Source organism: Canis lupus, chromosome 20, assembly GCF_048164855.1.
Source record: "Canis lupus baileyi chromosome 20, mCanLup2.hap1, whole genome shotgun sequence".
NCBI classification, from domain to species: domain Eukaryota; kingdom Metazoa; phylum Chordata; class Mammalia; order Carnivora; family Canidae; genus Canis; species Canis lupus.
The window spans coordinates 6,995,881-7,012,500 of NC_132857.1; the positions used below are offsets into that span (position 1 = coordinate 6,995,881).

At 34.9% G+C, this 16,620-nt stretch overlaps 1 long non-coding RNA gene across 1 annotated transcript in view; it reads right to left on the minus strand.

Annotated features, from left to right (window-relative positions):
- Nucleotides 1-1,170: 1,170 nt before the first annotated feature.
- Nucleotides 1,171-16,620, minus strand: part of LOC140611660 (uncharacterized) — a 148,658-nt gene continuing 133,208 nt past the window's right edge. Inside the window, exon 6 of the long non-coding RNA XR_012012764.1 lies at nucleotides 1,171-1,578. This is a non-coding gene — a long non-coding RNA (uncharacterized lncRNA). The remainder of the gene's footprint in view (nucleotides 1,579-16,620) is intronic.

Sequence of the window (16,620 nt, forward strand, 5' to 3'; positions counted from 1 at the left end):
TCTGTAGCTTCTTCTCTATGGTTCACATTCTGCAGCTGTACTAAGGAATCTGTTGTGTTCCCCTGAATCATAAAGAATTAGTTTCTTCTTTAGCCGAAATCTGGGAAGCATATGGTCTTGTGCAGATGTGCGCATGTGTAATGCTTCCTTGTCTCAGAGTTCAGACAATGGCATGTGGCTCATGGCTCACTTTGTGTCTGTCCAGTTTCTGCTCCACATGTTTCCAACTCAGAGGAAATAGAAATGGAGCTGTTTCTCACCTCATTACTCTTTCTATACAGAATGTACTATAATGGCTTGATGGTTTCCATGGTCCCAACAGGAGTCAGAAAAATCTTAACTTGTATGATGTTTTGAGCCTTTAAGATTTTTCTGCCTCATTTTCAACTGTGACAAGAAGAAGGAAAGAAGGAAATAGGCATCTCAACAGCTAAGCTTTGACACTTAAAGTAGTCAAAATTCTCCCCTCTGTCATTAAGAGTTTTGTCTGGAGTTTTGAAAATCTGCTTCCATTTCTTAGTGATATAAACTTTCTGGCTTATTACTTTTGCTACGATTTTGTCTGAATATTGTTAAAATTCTGTCTGTATTGGAACCATTTTGATTGTAATGACTTCCAAATGAGGACCTGTAATTACCATATGAGGAAAAGAAAAGTTTCAGTAAAATATCTGATGGTGAATGCCTGACTTTTGAATTTATAACTTTATCTGGCAGCCAGTTTGAAATGGTTAAATGTGGCTAGAGTCATGACATTTTCAGAAAATCTCTTTATGTACCTAAATTCTTACATTCAAGTCTAGGTTTTCTTTTTCCTCCCTCACCACATATTTAAATATACATTATAATAAGTGAGATGATCTTATGGGACGTGACTACTTGAGATGATAAATCTGGTGTTTACCAGAACATGCCTGAAAGCATCCTTCATATCTTTTTCATAAAAATAGTTTCATAGAAAGGTGTTTTGAAGCACGTGGATTGATGGATTTCAAGGCTCTTTCAGCAGTTTGAGTCTAAGAGTTTTCTGGCTGCTTCCATAGTAAAATTTAGAGTATTTCATATTCAGGAAGCAGAGCCTCAACAGGGATTTGGAGTCATACAGTGCTGCTTTAAAAGACACACTAGGCATCGAGTATCCTTTTAAAACTAGGAATTTATTTTTGGTGATCTAAGTTATTTTCACGTCTACTTTTTTAGTCAGTTGGTATTGTTTGCATTGCTATGAATATTCTCCAGAAACTATGAAAACAAGGAAAGAATTCTTAAACACAAACAAAAAGTACAATCACTAGGAGTTACTCTCAATTTCTTACAGCTCATCACTCTTTGGGAATATTTGTATACTAACAGAGAGACACATTCGCAGACCAAGTGCTTAACTGAGAGAAGTCACATTTTGCCATGCAAAATTTATAGTGTTGTGCAAATAGGAATGATATTTGGAAGCAAGAGGCAGGTGTTCTTCCAGAATTATATGGAACATATGGGATCCACAACTGGTTCCAACAAGGTCTGAAAAATGTCACATCTAACTGAGGTTTATTTCATTGTCAGAACTCTTGCTTCCACTCGTACCTGTGGAAAAAATAATAATAATTAGGTACAGGTCCCACTGTCATGAACTACTTAATGACCATGTAGATTTAAGCAACAAAACCTTTTCTGATCCTAAAGTTCCACATCTATATAATGGAGCTAATAGCATCAACCTGTGGGGCTACTGTAATTACATGAAATAATTTCATAGATTACAAAATACTTTCTCGGGAATATATTAGGCAGCCACTAACTGATAAAATACAATAGATATAAAACATGTTCTATTTGTGTGTAAAGCTATTATATGCCAGGCATTGTGCTAAATGTTAAACCCACAGGAAATTATTTAATATTCCCTGCAATCCTCTGAGGCATGCTCAATCATTATCCTGATTTTAATTATGAGGAATTTAAGGAGATATTAATTTGTCCGTGGTCTCTGAGTTAATACTAACAGTGGGAATGAGTGTAACACCAGAGTATTATGACACAACAGTTCTTAACCTCCTAGGATAGATAAATGGTTTCCATTCTGACATCCATCTATCTTCACTAACTTTAGAATTTATATCCGTGAAGAATTATTCTGCTTTTGTAATGAGGTTTCAGGAGATGTCTGCCCTACAAACTTATACTTGCTTATTCCAGTTCAGATGTGCAGTTATTATTACTCTACTTACCAGATCGCAGGTGGCCATTCTGCATTTCAACTTCTGAATCTGCCTACTTGATGTGAAATGACCTAAGCTGCTTACTCGTGCAATATAGCATTTCAGCCAACTGAAAATCTAAATTTATAAGTTGATGATTTTTCTCTTCCTTGGGAAAACATAAATTCGAAAGCTAAAGAAAATCCTGAAATAAATAAATTGAATAACTGGAATACATTGCTCCATGCTAGATGATGGCAAAATAATGTTTGACAAATTGTTAACATATTTTAGTATGACCCTTTCTGAAGACCTGAAGTTTTTACTGGGATTGTCAGAATATTTCCTTAAATATAAAAGCATAGACAAACAGCGTTAAGGATAGAGATTCCAGCAACCGTGAAGCAGGTGAACCCAACAACAAAGTCATAGCAACCATGCAGCCTAAGATTTCTCTGACCATTTGATGACACCAGCTGCTCTGCTGAAAAACACTTTGAAAGTGTTCTTCTTTTAACCTCCTGGGATATTTTTTTTTATTTCATCTCTGGATATTTCTTGGCATAGAAAACTTGGACGACAACTTATCTTTGTACTGGCAGAAGGACTCTAACTCATGATTCCTAGCTTGGATAATAGGATTATTGGCAAGAAGATTTCTGTGGTTGGCCTTTAAAAGCTTTTCCTTTTCTTTTCATCAGTCCCTTGATTGTTTATCTTTAAGTCATAAGACAATATTTTCTCTCTCTCCTTTTGATCTAATCAAGTATTGGACTTTATTTGAATAAATTATTTATATTCACATCTGAGAGAAGCATAGTGATTTTTATCCCTAATATATAGGCATTATGGAGTATACCCCAAAATAATGGTATGATAATAATTTAATTTTTCCCCTTTCAGCTTTTACATGCTTCAGCACTCAAGGAGCTGCAGGAGGTTTTATATTTTGTTCATCTTATTATGAAGAAAATTCTACTAAGATTTTTTTTTTCTTTTTAGACTCTGGACAGATTATCTTGAGCCTTAATATTTCCTCAGCATACTAGCACTTTTGCCATTTCTTTCAAAACAACTTCTAATTAGGAAAGTCAAACTTTTAATTTCTACCAAGTGTAAAATTTTATTTTGACATTTATCTTGTTGATTTCGGAAATTAAAAAGCACAAAGATGCAAGATGAAGCAAATTCTATGAAGATATTGTGTGGTATAAAAGTCAATACATTTTTATTAATGATTTCTTAAATGATATAATTGATCATCTGTATTTTGTTATTGTTACTTATTTGCAACTTATATTAACAAAAAATTATTTAATGATTTCTTAAATGATATAATTGATCATCTGTATTTTGTTATTGTTACTTATTTGCAACCAAGATTAAACATATATTTCAAATTTTTTTATTTCATTTCTATAATTAATAAAGATTTGAAGGGGAACACAGGAATCCTATATAATATATTTTTTTTCATAAGATGGACACAATACTCATTTCATTTATGAGTATATTAAGTAAAGATATATTTGAAAATATAACCCAATTTATACATGAAAATTCATTGTATAAATAAAAAAGATACTTTGGGTAATCAACTCAACATTCAGACTATTTTTTACGTGTGTTTTATCTTATGTTTTCTTGTTTTCTTTGGTTGGATGGTAGATTTTTGTTCTCAATTTCTCCAGCTTTCTTCATATCAGAATATAGTTCTTGAGAAATCTCACAGAGGAAGACCTAGACATGGCCAGCAAGCACCTGAGAAAATGCTCTGCATCACTGGCCATGAGGGAAATACAAATCAAAACCACAATGAGATCCCACCTCACACCAGTGAGAATGGGGAAAATTAATAAGGCAGGAAACAACAAATGTTGGAGAGGATGTGGAGCAAGGGGAACCCTCCTGCACTGTTGGTGAGAATGTGACCTGGTGCAGCCACTCTGGAAAATTGTATGGAGGTTCCTCAAAGAGTTAAAAATAGACCTGCCCTATGACCCAGCAAATGCAACTGCAGGGGATTTACCCCAAAGATACAGATGCAATGAAATGCCGGGACACCTGCACCCCGATGTTTCTAGCAGCAATGTCCACAATAGGCAAACTGTGGAAGGAGCCTCAGTGTCCATGGACAGATGATGGATAAAGAAGATGTGGTTTATGTACACAATGGAATATTCCTCAGCCATTAGCAACGACAAATACCCACCATTTGCTTCGACGTGGATGGAACTGGAGGGTATTATGCTGAGTGAAGTAAGTCAGAGAAGGACAGACATTATATGGTCTCATTCATTTGGGGAATATAAAAAATAGTGAAATGGAATAAAGGGGAAAGGAGAGAAAATGAGTGAAAATATCAGAAAGGGAGACAGAACATGAGAGACTCCTAACTCTGGGAAATGAACAAGGTGTGATAGAAAGGGAGGTGGGCGGGGGATTGGGGTGACTGGGTGTTGGGCACTGAGGGGGGCACTTGACAGGATGAGCACTGGGTGTTATGCTATATGTTGGCAAATTGAACACCAATAAAAAATAAATTTATAAAAAATATAGTTCTTGTATAATCCAACTGACTTGGCTTATAGAGTACTTTACAATTTGTAAAGAAATAGATTAAGTAGAGGCACAGCAATCGATTAAGTGAGCATCGTGTCACTTTTCTGCCTTAATGCTTTCTGTGGAGAGGCTGAGAGTTTTGTTGGTTTTCTGCAGCCATCAAAGTAGGTGGAATGTTAAGAATTTCTGAACACTGGATGCATATTACATAAGGGGATATTAAATGATAAACTCATAAAGGATATTAAAATTCTGAAAACAGCAGATAGAAGATTGACTCTTGGGATTTCCGGGTGGCTCAGTGGTTGAGCATCTGCCTTCGGCCCAGGGCATGACCCTGGGGTCATGAGATCAAGGCCCACGTCGGGCTCCCTGCATGGAACCTGCTTCTCCCTCTGCCTGTGTCTCTGCCTCTCTTTCTCTGTGTCTCTCATGAATAAATAAATAAAATCTTAAAAAAAAAAGAAGATTGACTCTTTTAGAAATTTTCTGAAATTGAAATTGGACAATAGATGTCACCCATTATGTTGATACAAAACTACATCTCTGAAATATTCAATTATATACAGTTTTAAGAGTACATCTTTTCTCTTAATAACATGCTCACACGATTTGAATTGAAGATGGATTGATTTATAAGTTATCACTTTATTTGATTATAATAGGTCATATTCCATAGTTGTTTTGTGCCATTGTCATTTGGTAAGTTCTGTGGGTTTTTTGGTTTTTTTTTTTTTTGATTTTGCTAACATAATCTTGAAATCTCTACTTTCTTACATCAAGTCAGATATTCTTTTTTCTTTTTAAGATTTTATTTATTTTTTCATGAGAGAGAGAGAGAGAGCGAGAGAGAGCCTGAGCGAGAGTGCGATAGAGAGACCCAGGCAGAGGGAGAAGCAGGCTCCAAGCAGGGAACCCGACATGGGACTCCATTCTGGGACTCCAGGTTCACTCCCTGGGCTGAAGGCAGATGCTCAACCTCTGAGCCACCCAGGCATCCCATAAGTCAGATGTTCTTTCTTTTTTTTTTTTTTCAGATATTCTTTAGTAAATAATTATCACTTTAAAGAAGAAAGTAAATTAACCCTCACTTCACGTTTTTCCTCTAAAATATTGGTAAGCTTCCTCTAGCTTGGAAATCTTAGTCTATAGAAATGTAGAGAAAATAAGTGTCATAAAAAAGTATCTTCATGTTTCTTCCTTAATTGTTGTCATAAATGTACTGGAAGATTCAATTAAAGAGAAACAAATAAACCACAATTATTTTATTTTACAAAAGTAAGTACTAAAAATATCTAGAAGATAAATGAAACATGTTTTGTAGTTCTATAATTAAAAATATATAAGCCACATTAATAAAATTTACTTTGCTTTCATTAGTGTAAGCAAGAAAATTATACTCCTCACTGATTAAGGATGCAGTTGTTCTAATCTAATTTTGGAAAATTTTGGAGTAAATAGTAGACTCAGGCAACAGTGGAACTGATAAATGCAAACTGTACATTATTCTAGAATGACCTAAGAGTAGGATAGAAGAAAGTAGGATGGAAGAAAACTTCAAAAATCATTCACAGACATTTTGATAGAATTTTAACTTAAAAAATCATTGAGAGGCTCATTTAGTTCTTTCTTGTGTCATCTTACTTAGGCAGACTGGACTGCACACAATGATATTTTGGGTTACATCTGGAGGAAAGAGTTAAAAGCCATTGAGTATCAAAAAGAAGGAACACATGATTGCATAAAAGAAGAATGTGTGGGAAAATATTAAGAAATGAAAATTTCAGTTTACTGATCAGGAAAACTGAGACCTCTAAACCTGCTGTGTTCACCTTTACCAGTGATGAACCCATTTCACAGCTGCTGTGAACATGAGTGATAACTCCCAGCTCCTGCCTAATCCACCTTATACCTGCCCCTGGCCCTAGACCCTGGCCAATGGCTAACTAAAATGCTTTAACTCAATTAATATGTAACTTTGTTCAGAAGTAATTGCCATTGTTTGTTTCCTCATTACTCTGTAAATACTTTAGCTAATCTCTGTTTAGGATCATTAAGATACAAGCAGAGTCACCTCATCTCTCAAACTCTTTTTTTTTTTTTTTTAATAAATGTGATTTAAATCATCTGAAAAATGTAAGGGATTAAGTACCCTAAGTATTATCTACAGGTTAGATTTCTCAATTAAGAATTATGGGAACCTAATAAGAAGCAGGGAAGATGCTTATATAATAAAATTTCTTTCTGTCCTTTCTTTGTTAGAATCACTTACATATACAACTGCCTCATTTCCACTTCTAACAAATTTCTTGCTATAGAGGTGTGTGTTGACTGCATATGTTAAATATATATGTTACATATAGTTAATATATACATGCAACAATTTATATTATATATAATATGTATGTTGCATGTGTCTGTTGTGTGCCTGTGTGACAGTATTCTTGCCAGCAGCTCTTACCTAATGATTAAGTAAGAAGTTTTGTCTGGCCTTCTGAATGCAGAGGTGGGGATGGTACAATGGAAGAAAATAAAGAATGCTAACCAAGTTCCTACAGAGATTCAGTCTTTTAAGAGCGGCTTCATTATATTTATAAGCTATTTTTATTGCTATAATTAAAATTTATGACTAAGATAGTTAAGAATAGAAAACACTTTTTGTTGGTTAAGTTTAAGCACTATAAAAAAAATTGTTCAAGTTATGCATGAACCACAACTGGAACTGAAGGTACTAGAAGTGCATTCCATTGCTGTCACTGTGATCTATTGCCCCAGTACTGTTACATCACTAATGCACACTAAACTTCAGCAACATACAACAGTGACTTCAGTGACATACAACAGATAATAAATACATGTGCTCGTTGTTGTACTGACTGGGATCAGAGTGGCTCACTCATATCTATAGACAGCTGTTCATCAGCTACAAGTTGGCTTTGTTCAGCTTGGCTGAGTCTTCTCTCATGTCTAAACCTTGACTGGTACAACAAACTGGGCCTACTGGGCTCTGCCCATTGTTCCAATAATGAAGATGAGGAGCAAGAAGAAGGAAATGGAAGTGCCCATCTCTGATCACATTGAATGTGTACCTATTCCACTAGCTAAAGCAATCATGTGCCCAAGCCCAGAGTCTGTGTGGGACGGCATCACCAAACAAATGCATTCAACCTCCTGCAACAGGCTATACCTCAGCTTGGATTCTCACCTGTATTTTTCCTCACCATTGCTTTCACTTTCATGGTTAATGGTGAGCTTAGAAGAAACAGAGAGAAATTGTCTGGATTTGAATGAAGATATATAGCCAAAACTAAATCTGTAGTTTGGAAATATGACATTATCACACGATCTTTAACTTCTTAGGAAGCAGGGCCCCCAGTATAGTATTTCTAGGAAGGGTGCAGATTTTTTTTTTTTTTTTTACCAAGGCTAAAAAAAATGTCATGGTGTGGATAAATTTCTATCAATTCAGTTAAATTCAAAATGTGTAAATTATCTACTATTTACCAGGTATAAGTACATATTTGCTAGACACTTGCTATTAAAATACAAAGACGATGTCAAAAATTAGTGCTCCTCAGAATTTAAAGTGTATTGGACTTACTCGAAGGTTTTGATAAAATTAATGTTCTGACTCACTAGGCCTGGGGTAGGCACAAAATTCTTCACTCTAAATAATTCCTCGGTGGGGCACCCAGATGGCTCACTTGGTTAAGCATCCAACTCTCAATTTCAGTTCAGGTCATGATCTCAGGGTCGTGAGATCAAGCCCCACATTGGCTCCACTCAGGGCATGAGCCTGCTTGAGATTCTCTCTCTGCCCCTTGCCCCATGCAAGTGCTCTCTCTCTCTCTCCCTCTAAAAATACATATATACATACATGCATACATATACAATACATACATACTCACTCACCTACTCCTTGGCAATCCTAATATTCCTAGTTCAGGGAATACCATTTTGACTAGTAAGGCGATGGCCATAGATTATGCCTTTAAGAAACAGAGCCTATCTTTGTGTATGGTGCAAGAGAGTGGTCTAGTTTCATTCTTCTGCATGTGGATGTCCAATTTTCCCAGCACCATTTATTGAAGAGACTGTCTTTCTTCCAGTGGATAGTCTTTCCTCCTTTGTCGAATATTAGTTGACCATAGAGTTGAGGCCTAGCGGAGAACACAGGCAACACCCTTTTTGAACTCGGCCACAGTAGCTTCTTGCAAGATACATCCACGAAGGCAAAAGAAACAAAAGCAAAAATGAACTATTGGGACTTCATCAAGATAAGAAGCTTTTGCACAGCAAAGGATACAGTCAACAAAACTAAAAGACAACCTACAGAATGGGAGAAGATAGTTGCAAATGACATATCAGATAAAGGGCTAGTTTCCAAGATCTATAAGGAACTTATTAAACTCAACACCAAAGAAACAAACAATCCAATCATGAAATGGGCAAAAGACATGAACAGAAATCTCACAGAGGAAGTCATAGACATGGCCAACACGCACATGAGAAAATGCTCTGCATCACTTGCCATCAGGGAAATACAAATCAAAACCACAATGAGATCCCACCTCACACCAGTGAGAATGGGGAAAATTAACAAGGCAGGAAACCACAAATGTTGGAGAGGATGCGGAGAAAAGGAAACCCTCTTACACTGTTGGTGGGAATGTGAACTGGTGCAGCCACTCTGGAAAACTGTGTGGAGGTTCCTCAAAGAGTTAAAAATAGACCTGCCCTACGACCCAGCTATTGCACTGCTGGGGATTTACCCCAAAGATACAGATGCAATGAAACGCCGGGACACCTGCACCCCGGTATTTATAGCAGCAATGGCCACAATAGCCAAACTGTGGAAGGAGCCTCGGTGTCCATCAAAAGATGAATGGATAAAGAAGATGTGGTTTATGTATACAATGGAATAGTCCTCAGCCATTAGAAATGACAAATACCCACCATTTGCTTCAATGTGGATGGACCTAGAGGGTATTATGCTGAGTGAAATAAGTCAATTGGAGAAGGACAAACATTATATGGTGTCATTCATTTGGGGAATATAAATAATAGTGAAAGGGAATAGAAGGGAAGGGAGAAGAAATGGGTAGGAAATATCAGAAAGGGAGACAGAACAAGAAGACTCCCAACTCTGGGAAATGAACTAGGGGTGGTGGAAGGGGAGGAGGGCAGGGGGTGAGGGTGAATGGGTGACGGGCACTGAGGGGGGCACTTGACGGGATGAGCACTGGGTGTTATTCTGTATGTTGGCAAATTGAACACGAATAAAAATAAATTTATTATTAAAAAAAAAAAGAAACAGAGCCTAACGTGAATAATGAGAGTGAGTTGTGCAAACAGATAAAGTACTCTGTGAAGATGCAAATACAGGTATGAATAGAAAAGTAGAACTGAAGGATAGTTCTTGGCTTTGTTTGCACTGGAGCTATCAACACATGGAACTATCTAGTACTATAACATACTGAGGGAAGTACAAGGTATGATGATGAAAAGTCAGGGAAGCTATTGTAGTTAAAGTCGTGTCATTTCGTGAAGGTAGTTGATAGGATCTACTCAGCTAAAATTTAATTTAAGATAAGCCATTAACCTGATTAGATATGCTCTCTAGCACTTCCACCCATGTGACCATGTGTAAGAAGGAGAAAATGTAGGCAAAGAGAATGCTCTGGAGATAATTTCAATAGTAGAGGTACTCTATGTTGACAGCCTAAATCAATATCATGACAGGTGGAAAGATGATAATGTATTCAAAATGTATTTAAAAGATAGGAGTGAAGCAAATTCATGCTAAGTTAGTTAAGAAAAGTAGATGGGAAAGATATATCAAGCTCCTTCAGTTAGTTATTGCTCTCAATAAAAGAAAACACAGGTGAAGACTTATTTCTCAAATGAGAAGGTCATATTGAGAGGGAATAATACAAACTATTTTCTGGTCAAAAAGACTTATATAAGTTGATGTTTCATCTCAGAAAAGAAAATAAATTAGTACTTATTAGCGAAATCTAATTTTCAATGTCTTCTGTCTTCTTTCCAGTAAGTCTTTTGCCCTGCTTTAAAATATTTAATGTATGTTAGCAGGTGGTCCATTTTGATGCTTTTTTCCTCAAATATTTACCTATCAGTGCATCTTAGAGTTGCTGGTTGATACCTACCATAGACAACATTAGATAATTATCATTCCACACGAATTTGTTCTTCATTCCTCCCACTTGATTAACCTGTCAATTACATTGTCCACACTTCCAATATGAGACCCAGGATCTTTTGCTGAGCCAGACAGATTTGTCCCTGGATTGCTGGTACTATCAGAAAACACCCACTATCTCTCTAGGATTACAAATCATAAAGAAAACGTGAGCTTAAAGCCACAACTACATTTTTTTTTTTTTTTTTTACAACTACATTTTTTTAAAGAAAAACTCATCATTGGAAAGACAATGAAAAGAGTTGGAGTCCTAATGGCATCCTTTGTGTCTCTGGATCCAGCCCTGCTTCAAGTCATGTTTATCCTAGAGTGTAGCTGCGTAATCCAATAACTTCCTTCTATAGAGTTTAATCTATTTTGAGATAGGTTTTTTTCTCTCATATACAAAAGAAACTGGGCTAACTTGCCTCCCACAGAAAATGAATTACCTGTCTTTCCAGCTTCAGTGAATTAAATTCTTACTTGCTCTTAGGCACATAAAAACCATCACCCTATACAGTCATGTAGTTTATACTAGGCAATTACATAGCATATATGTCAAAAGCCAGAAGTAAATAAAAATAAAAATACTCTGTTTTTTCTTTTCTCTTTTTTGGTAAGGACTGATGCTTTGTTACATATCTTCTTTTTATAGGTTCGGGAACATTTTTAAATGGAGAGAAAAGAAACACCGTAGAATAAGGTTATTTTGTTTCATGGAAGGGACTAAATTTGGTAGCATGATAAAGAAGCCAGACCTTTTGCAGCAATCAATAGGTGTTTTCTAAGGGACATTATAATATATCCAAAACCAAATAAATAAACCAATAACTATAAAGGAAGGAAAAAACATCACGAGGGATCAAAAAAGAATGAACATACTCCATCAACCATTTCTGGCAGTCTAAGGAGGAATGACAGTACGCATAATTATAAAGCAAGGATTGTCAATATTAACAGAAGCATGAACAGAAAGGAAGAAACATAAGGAAAAATGCTAAGACTCTAATCATTTGCACCTAGTTAGCTGATTATGAATTTTACAGGTAGCCTCTGAGGTCATTAATTCATTTAAACTAATATTTGAAAATACGTCTTTAACTCTAAATCATGAAAAATGAATTATGTTTTTTAGAGGACATAACATTATCTGTTCATAGAACACTTTCATAGTAATTGTCATTCTCTGCAGGAAACAGAAATATTAAATCCATAAAACCTGCCCACTTTTAAATCAAGCTGAGTACTTTAAACATAAACTTTCAATATTTTGACATATGCCGACCAAAATTTTTGTATTTAAATAGCATATGTATCTTACTATCTCTAAAGGCCAAAGATACAGCATAGTCCAAGATAAGTGAAAACAAATTCCGTAAGAGGTAAGTGATTCAAATGACTTGGCAGGAACATTGTTTCTCAGGAAATGACAACTACTTTGAAGAGCAAGTTACTGATGGTCTGCATAATGAATGCAGAGTTAAAGGCCTATTTCTATGTGAAATAGTAGAAAATGTATTGGGTAATTTGCTTTCAGAAATTTAAGTAAATATTTGCCAACTAATATTAAAAATAGTTGTTTTCCAGACAAGAATTATTTAAAAACAGAAATAAAATATCTTGCCCACATATATGTAATATTTTGTATTTAGAATTTATTTACCTAAATATTATGATGAAAAAAATTCATTTTAAGTAATCACTATGTAGAAATTTCTACATACTCTCTCATTATATGTTCAGGCGAGATAATCACTCATTCATCTCATCAAAGTGAAATAATTCTTAGATAATAATAATATGTTTTTTGCTCTATTACTCTCAATTTCTCCCATTAGAATCTTGTAAGCAAATTTTAGTGATGCCTGGATAGTCATTTTACTGCTATTTTGTGATTCTCAGTATAGCCATTTATGCATGCACCCATCAATTTATTCCATAAATTACTGAGCCCTCATTGTGGGCACGGCATTGTGCCAGGCGTTCAGGAGCAAAGAAAGCTGAAAAATTTACTGTTTCAACTCTCAGAGAGCTTACAAATGATGAAGGCAGAAGAGTTACATGCAAAATATCCATAACATAAAGTAATAAGATTATAAAGACAAATGGATCATTGCAACCATGTGAGATCGAGTAAGCTTTGAAGAATATGGCATTTGGACTTCATGTTGACATATATAGACTATTTGAACAGAGAGTGAAAGTGGAAGGACAAATCAAATGAAAAAGATACCATAAGCAAAGGCATAAAAGCTAAAGTCAGAGTATGCTTAGAGAAATAAAGAGATTAACAGGTAACTGTATGAAGACGAAAAAGGGAGACAATGCTAAAATAGCATATCATGAGCAGGTAAGAGTAAATTTTGAATGCTAATCAGTCTATGGACACTCACTTTTAATTGAAAAAGAGAAACATTGTTTAAAATGTTTGAAAAAACATGCTAAAGTCAAGCTATGGTTTTTTGAGATTAGGGTATAGGATGGATTGATTATGTGGCATTGATCTCAGAGTCTGAGAATAGGCTCTTTAAAAAAAGTCTTAGCAAGAGAAATAGTAGTTGAATTGGAGTAGTTACACTGGAAATGTAAAGAAGACAGATGAGAGAAATATTGTGGAAATCAAATCAATATGTTTTGGAGACTGGATAGAAACTGGGGGAGCAAAGGCAGAAGAGAAAAAAGTCAATGATAGGTTTGGCATTACAGTCCTAGGTGCCTAGGAATTGTAAAATAATTAGTGAACATATAGGTTTAAGTAGAGCTATTTTAGGATGTAACATCAGTGAAAACTAGTGTTAAGGTTTTTGTCTAGAAGATTTGACTTGAAAAGTATAAGCCACCACTGTAGCGGATTACAGTCCTGGCTGGTTATCACAGTTATCAAAGGAGGTCAAAACCAAATCAAACAAAACTGTAAGAAGTTGTTAGGTTCTATGCTAAGGAATTCTGATTCAGTAGGTTTAGGGGGCACGATGGGTTTCTGTATTTTTAAGAGACTATTCTGAAAAACAATCAGGTGTGGAAATTACAGATCTATATAGTTCTGTGTATTCATGAAATGCTGAAATAACAATTCCTTCCCTTCCTGGGAGAAGGTAATACAGAAAATGTGACATATTTATTTTCAGCTTAGAATTCAATCAGAAAATAACTGCTCCAAAAAGAGATCTAAAAAGTTTTTTTCCCATGACAGCAGAACACTCAGAGTCTTGGTTATTGCAGATAGTGAACATAAACAAATGGTTCATGTTAGAGAGGCAGAGCTGCAGAGGGCTATGCAGGTGTTTTACTGATAATTATCATAAAAGGCAACATCTTGCAGGGCATTTTAGAGGGAATAGAAGACTTTTTCCAAAATCAACTAATAATTATTTCGTATTTTAAAACTATAAAGAAAGACGTAAACGAAAACACAGGAAAAGGAAAGGAAGTAAAAAAAACAATAAAAAAATAAACAGGAGCCTCGGTGTCCATTGAAAGATGAATGGATAAAGAAGATGTGGTTTATGTATACAATGGAATATTCCTCAGCCATTAGAAATGACAAATACCCAGCATTTGCTTCGACGTGGATGGAACTGGAGGGTTTTATGCTGAGTGAAGTAAGTCAATCGGAGAAGGACAAACATTATATGGTCTTATTCATTTGGGGAATATAAATAATAGTGAAAGGGAATAGAAGGGAAGGGAGAAGAAATGGGTAGGAAATATCAGAAAGGGAGATAGAACATGAAGACTCCTAACTCTGGGAACCGAACGAAGCAATCTTCCCTAGAGGAAGATGGGGTTATGATAGGACTGAAATAGTTTAGCAGATTTTCATGTAGGAATCAGCGCACATTATATAAAATGACCAGGTATATGAACAGGGAAGTCGACAAAAGGAAAAGCAAGAAAAACAATAGAAGTTCAAAACAAACCTAGAGAGGGCTGATATTGGAGTTTTATATCAGCTTTTTAAAGAATCAAGCTTCTACTCTTCAAGGGCAAAAAAATTAAAATAAAATAAAATAAAATAAAATAAAATAAAATAAAATAAAATAAAAAATAAAATAATAAAATAAGATAAAATAAAATAAACAAATAAATAAATAAAATAAGGAATTTGTTAAAGAACTGAAAATCACAAAAAGATATTACGTGGAAAATTAATAACAATAACTTTTTGAAACAAAAATAAAGTAATATTAAAATGCAATGCTTCCTTTTAAGAGCACATGAGAAACAGCTAAAGTAAGAATTAGTGAACTGGAATTTAGATCAGAAGATATCAGAATAAGCACAGAGAGAAAAAATAATGAATAATAAAGAAAAGATACTAAGAAACTTAGAGGATACAATGATGTTAGTTCATTGGTATATACCCTGAGACAGAGGAGGGATAGCATGAGGCAAAATCAATATCTGAAAAGATAATGGCTCAAAATTTCCAAATAGTGAAGAAAGACACAGAATCACAGCAGGACAGATTTTTTTAAAAAAGTATACAGATACATTATAGGAACACTAGTGAAAGTTAAAGGCAAAGAGATACATTTTAAAAGCAGGTAAATGAAAAACATATATTGTTCGTCAAGCAGCAATAATTAGACTAATATTTGATTTTTCAGTATGAACAATGGAAGCCAGGAATCAATGGGATAATTGATTACTGACAAAAAAAAATGGCAATGAAAAAGCAATAAGGAAAGATTCTATTTTTATCAAATAGTAGTGGTCAGTTTACTTCTATCTGGAAAAAATGAAACTTGATCCCTACCTCAAACCACATACAAAACTCAGTTCCAGGCGTTTCCTAGCTCAACAAACCAAAAGGCAAAGCAATATGTTCCTGGAAAATAACACAGGACTATATCATTATGCAGTTATGGTTGAGAAAGATTTCTGAAATGAAATATATAAAACACTAAACATAAAGAAAATGATTAATGATCTGAGCCATATCAAATTTAAGGACTTTTCATCAGAAATCCTTATAATGAGAGTGAAAAATGAAGTAAATTAAGGTAGCAGAAAAATATATTTGTAGTTCATATTTAAACAAAAATTCCTGGGGATCCCTGGGTGGCTCAGTGGTTTAGCACCTGCCTTCAGCCCGGGGCGTGATCCTGAAGGTCCCAGGATTGAGTGCCACATCGCACTCCCTGCATGGAACCTGCTTCTCCCTCTGCCTGTGTCTCTGTCTCTCTCTCTTTGTGTCTCTCATGAATAAATAAATAAAATCTTTAAAAAAACACAAAAATTTTAGTAAGTTGAATTAAAAGGTTTCATATCCAAAATGCATACAGATAACCCCTACAAACCAATAAAAAGGAGTAAATCCATAAAAAATAGACAAATTTTATATTTAGTTTTAAAAAAGAGAATGTCTAAATGATCACAAAGTTCACAAATATATGCCTAGCCTCATTTGGTAAATGAAAACTAAAATCACAATGGATACCACTACCAATAAGAAGAGGTGAAACGAATAAGACTGATTACACCAAGTGTTGATGAGGACCTAAAGCAGATGAAACTGTTACACAATGTTGAAGGAAGAATATATTGATACAATTATTTTGGGAATCTCTTTGGAATTTTCAGGAAAAGTTAGAACATACATAACCTTAGCTCCCAAATTCCAATTCTAAGTTTATATCCAAGAGAATTTCATATATGCATGTG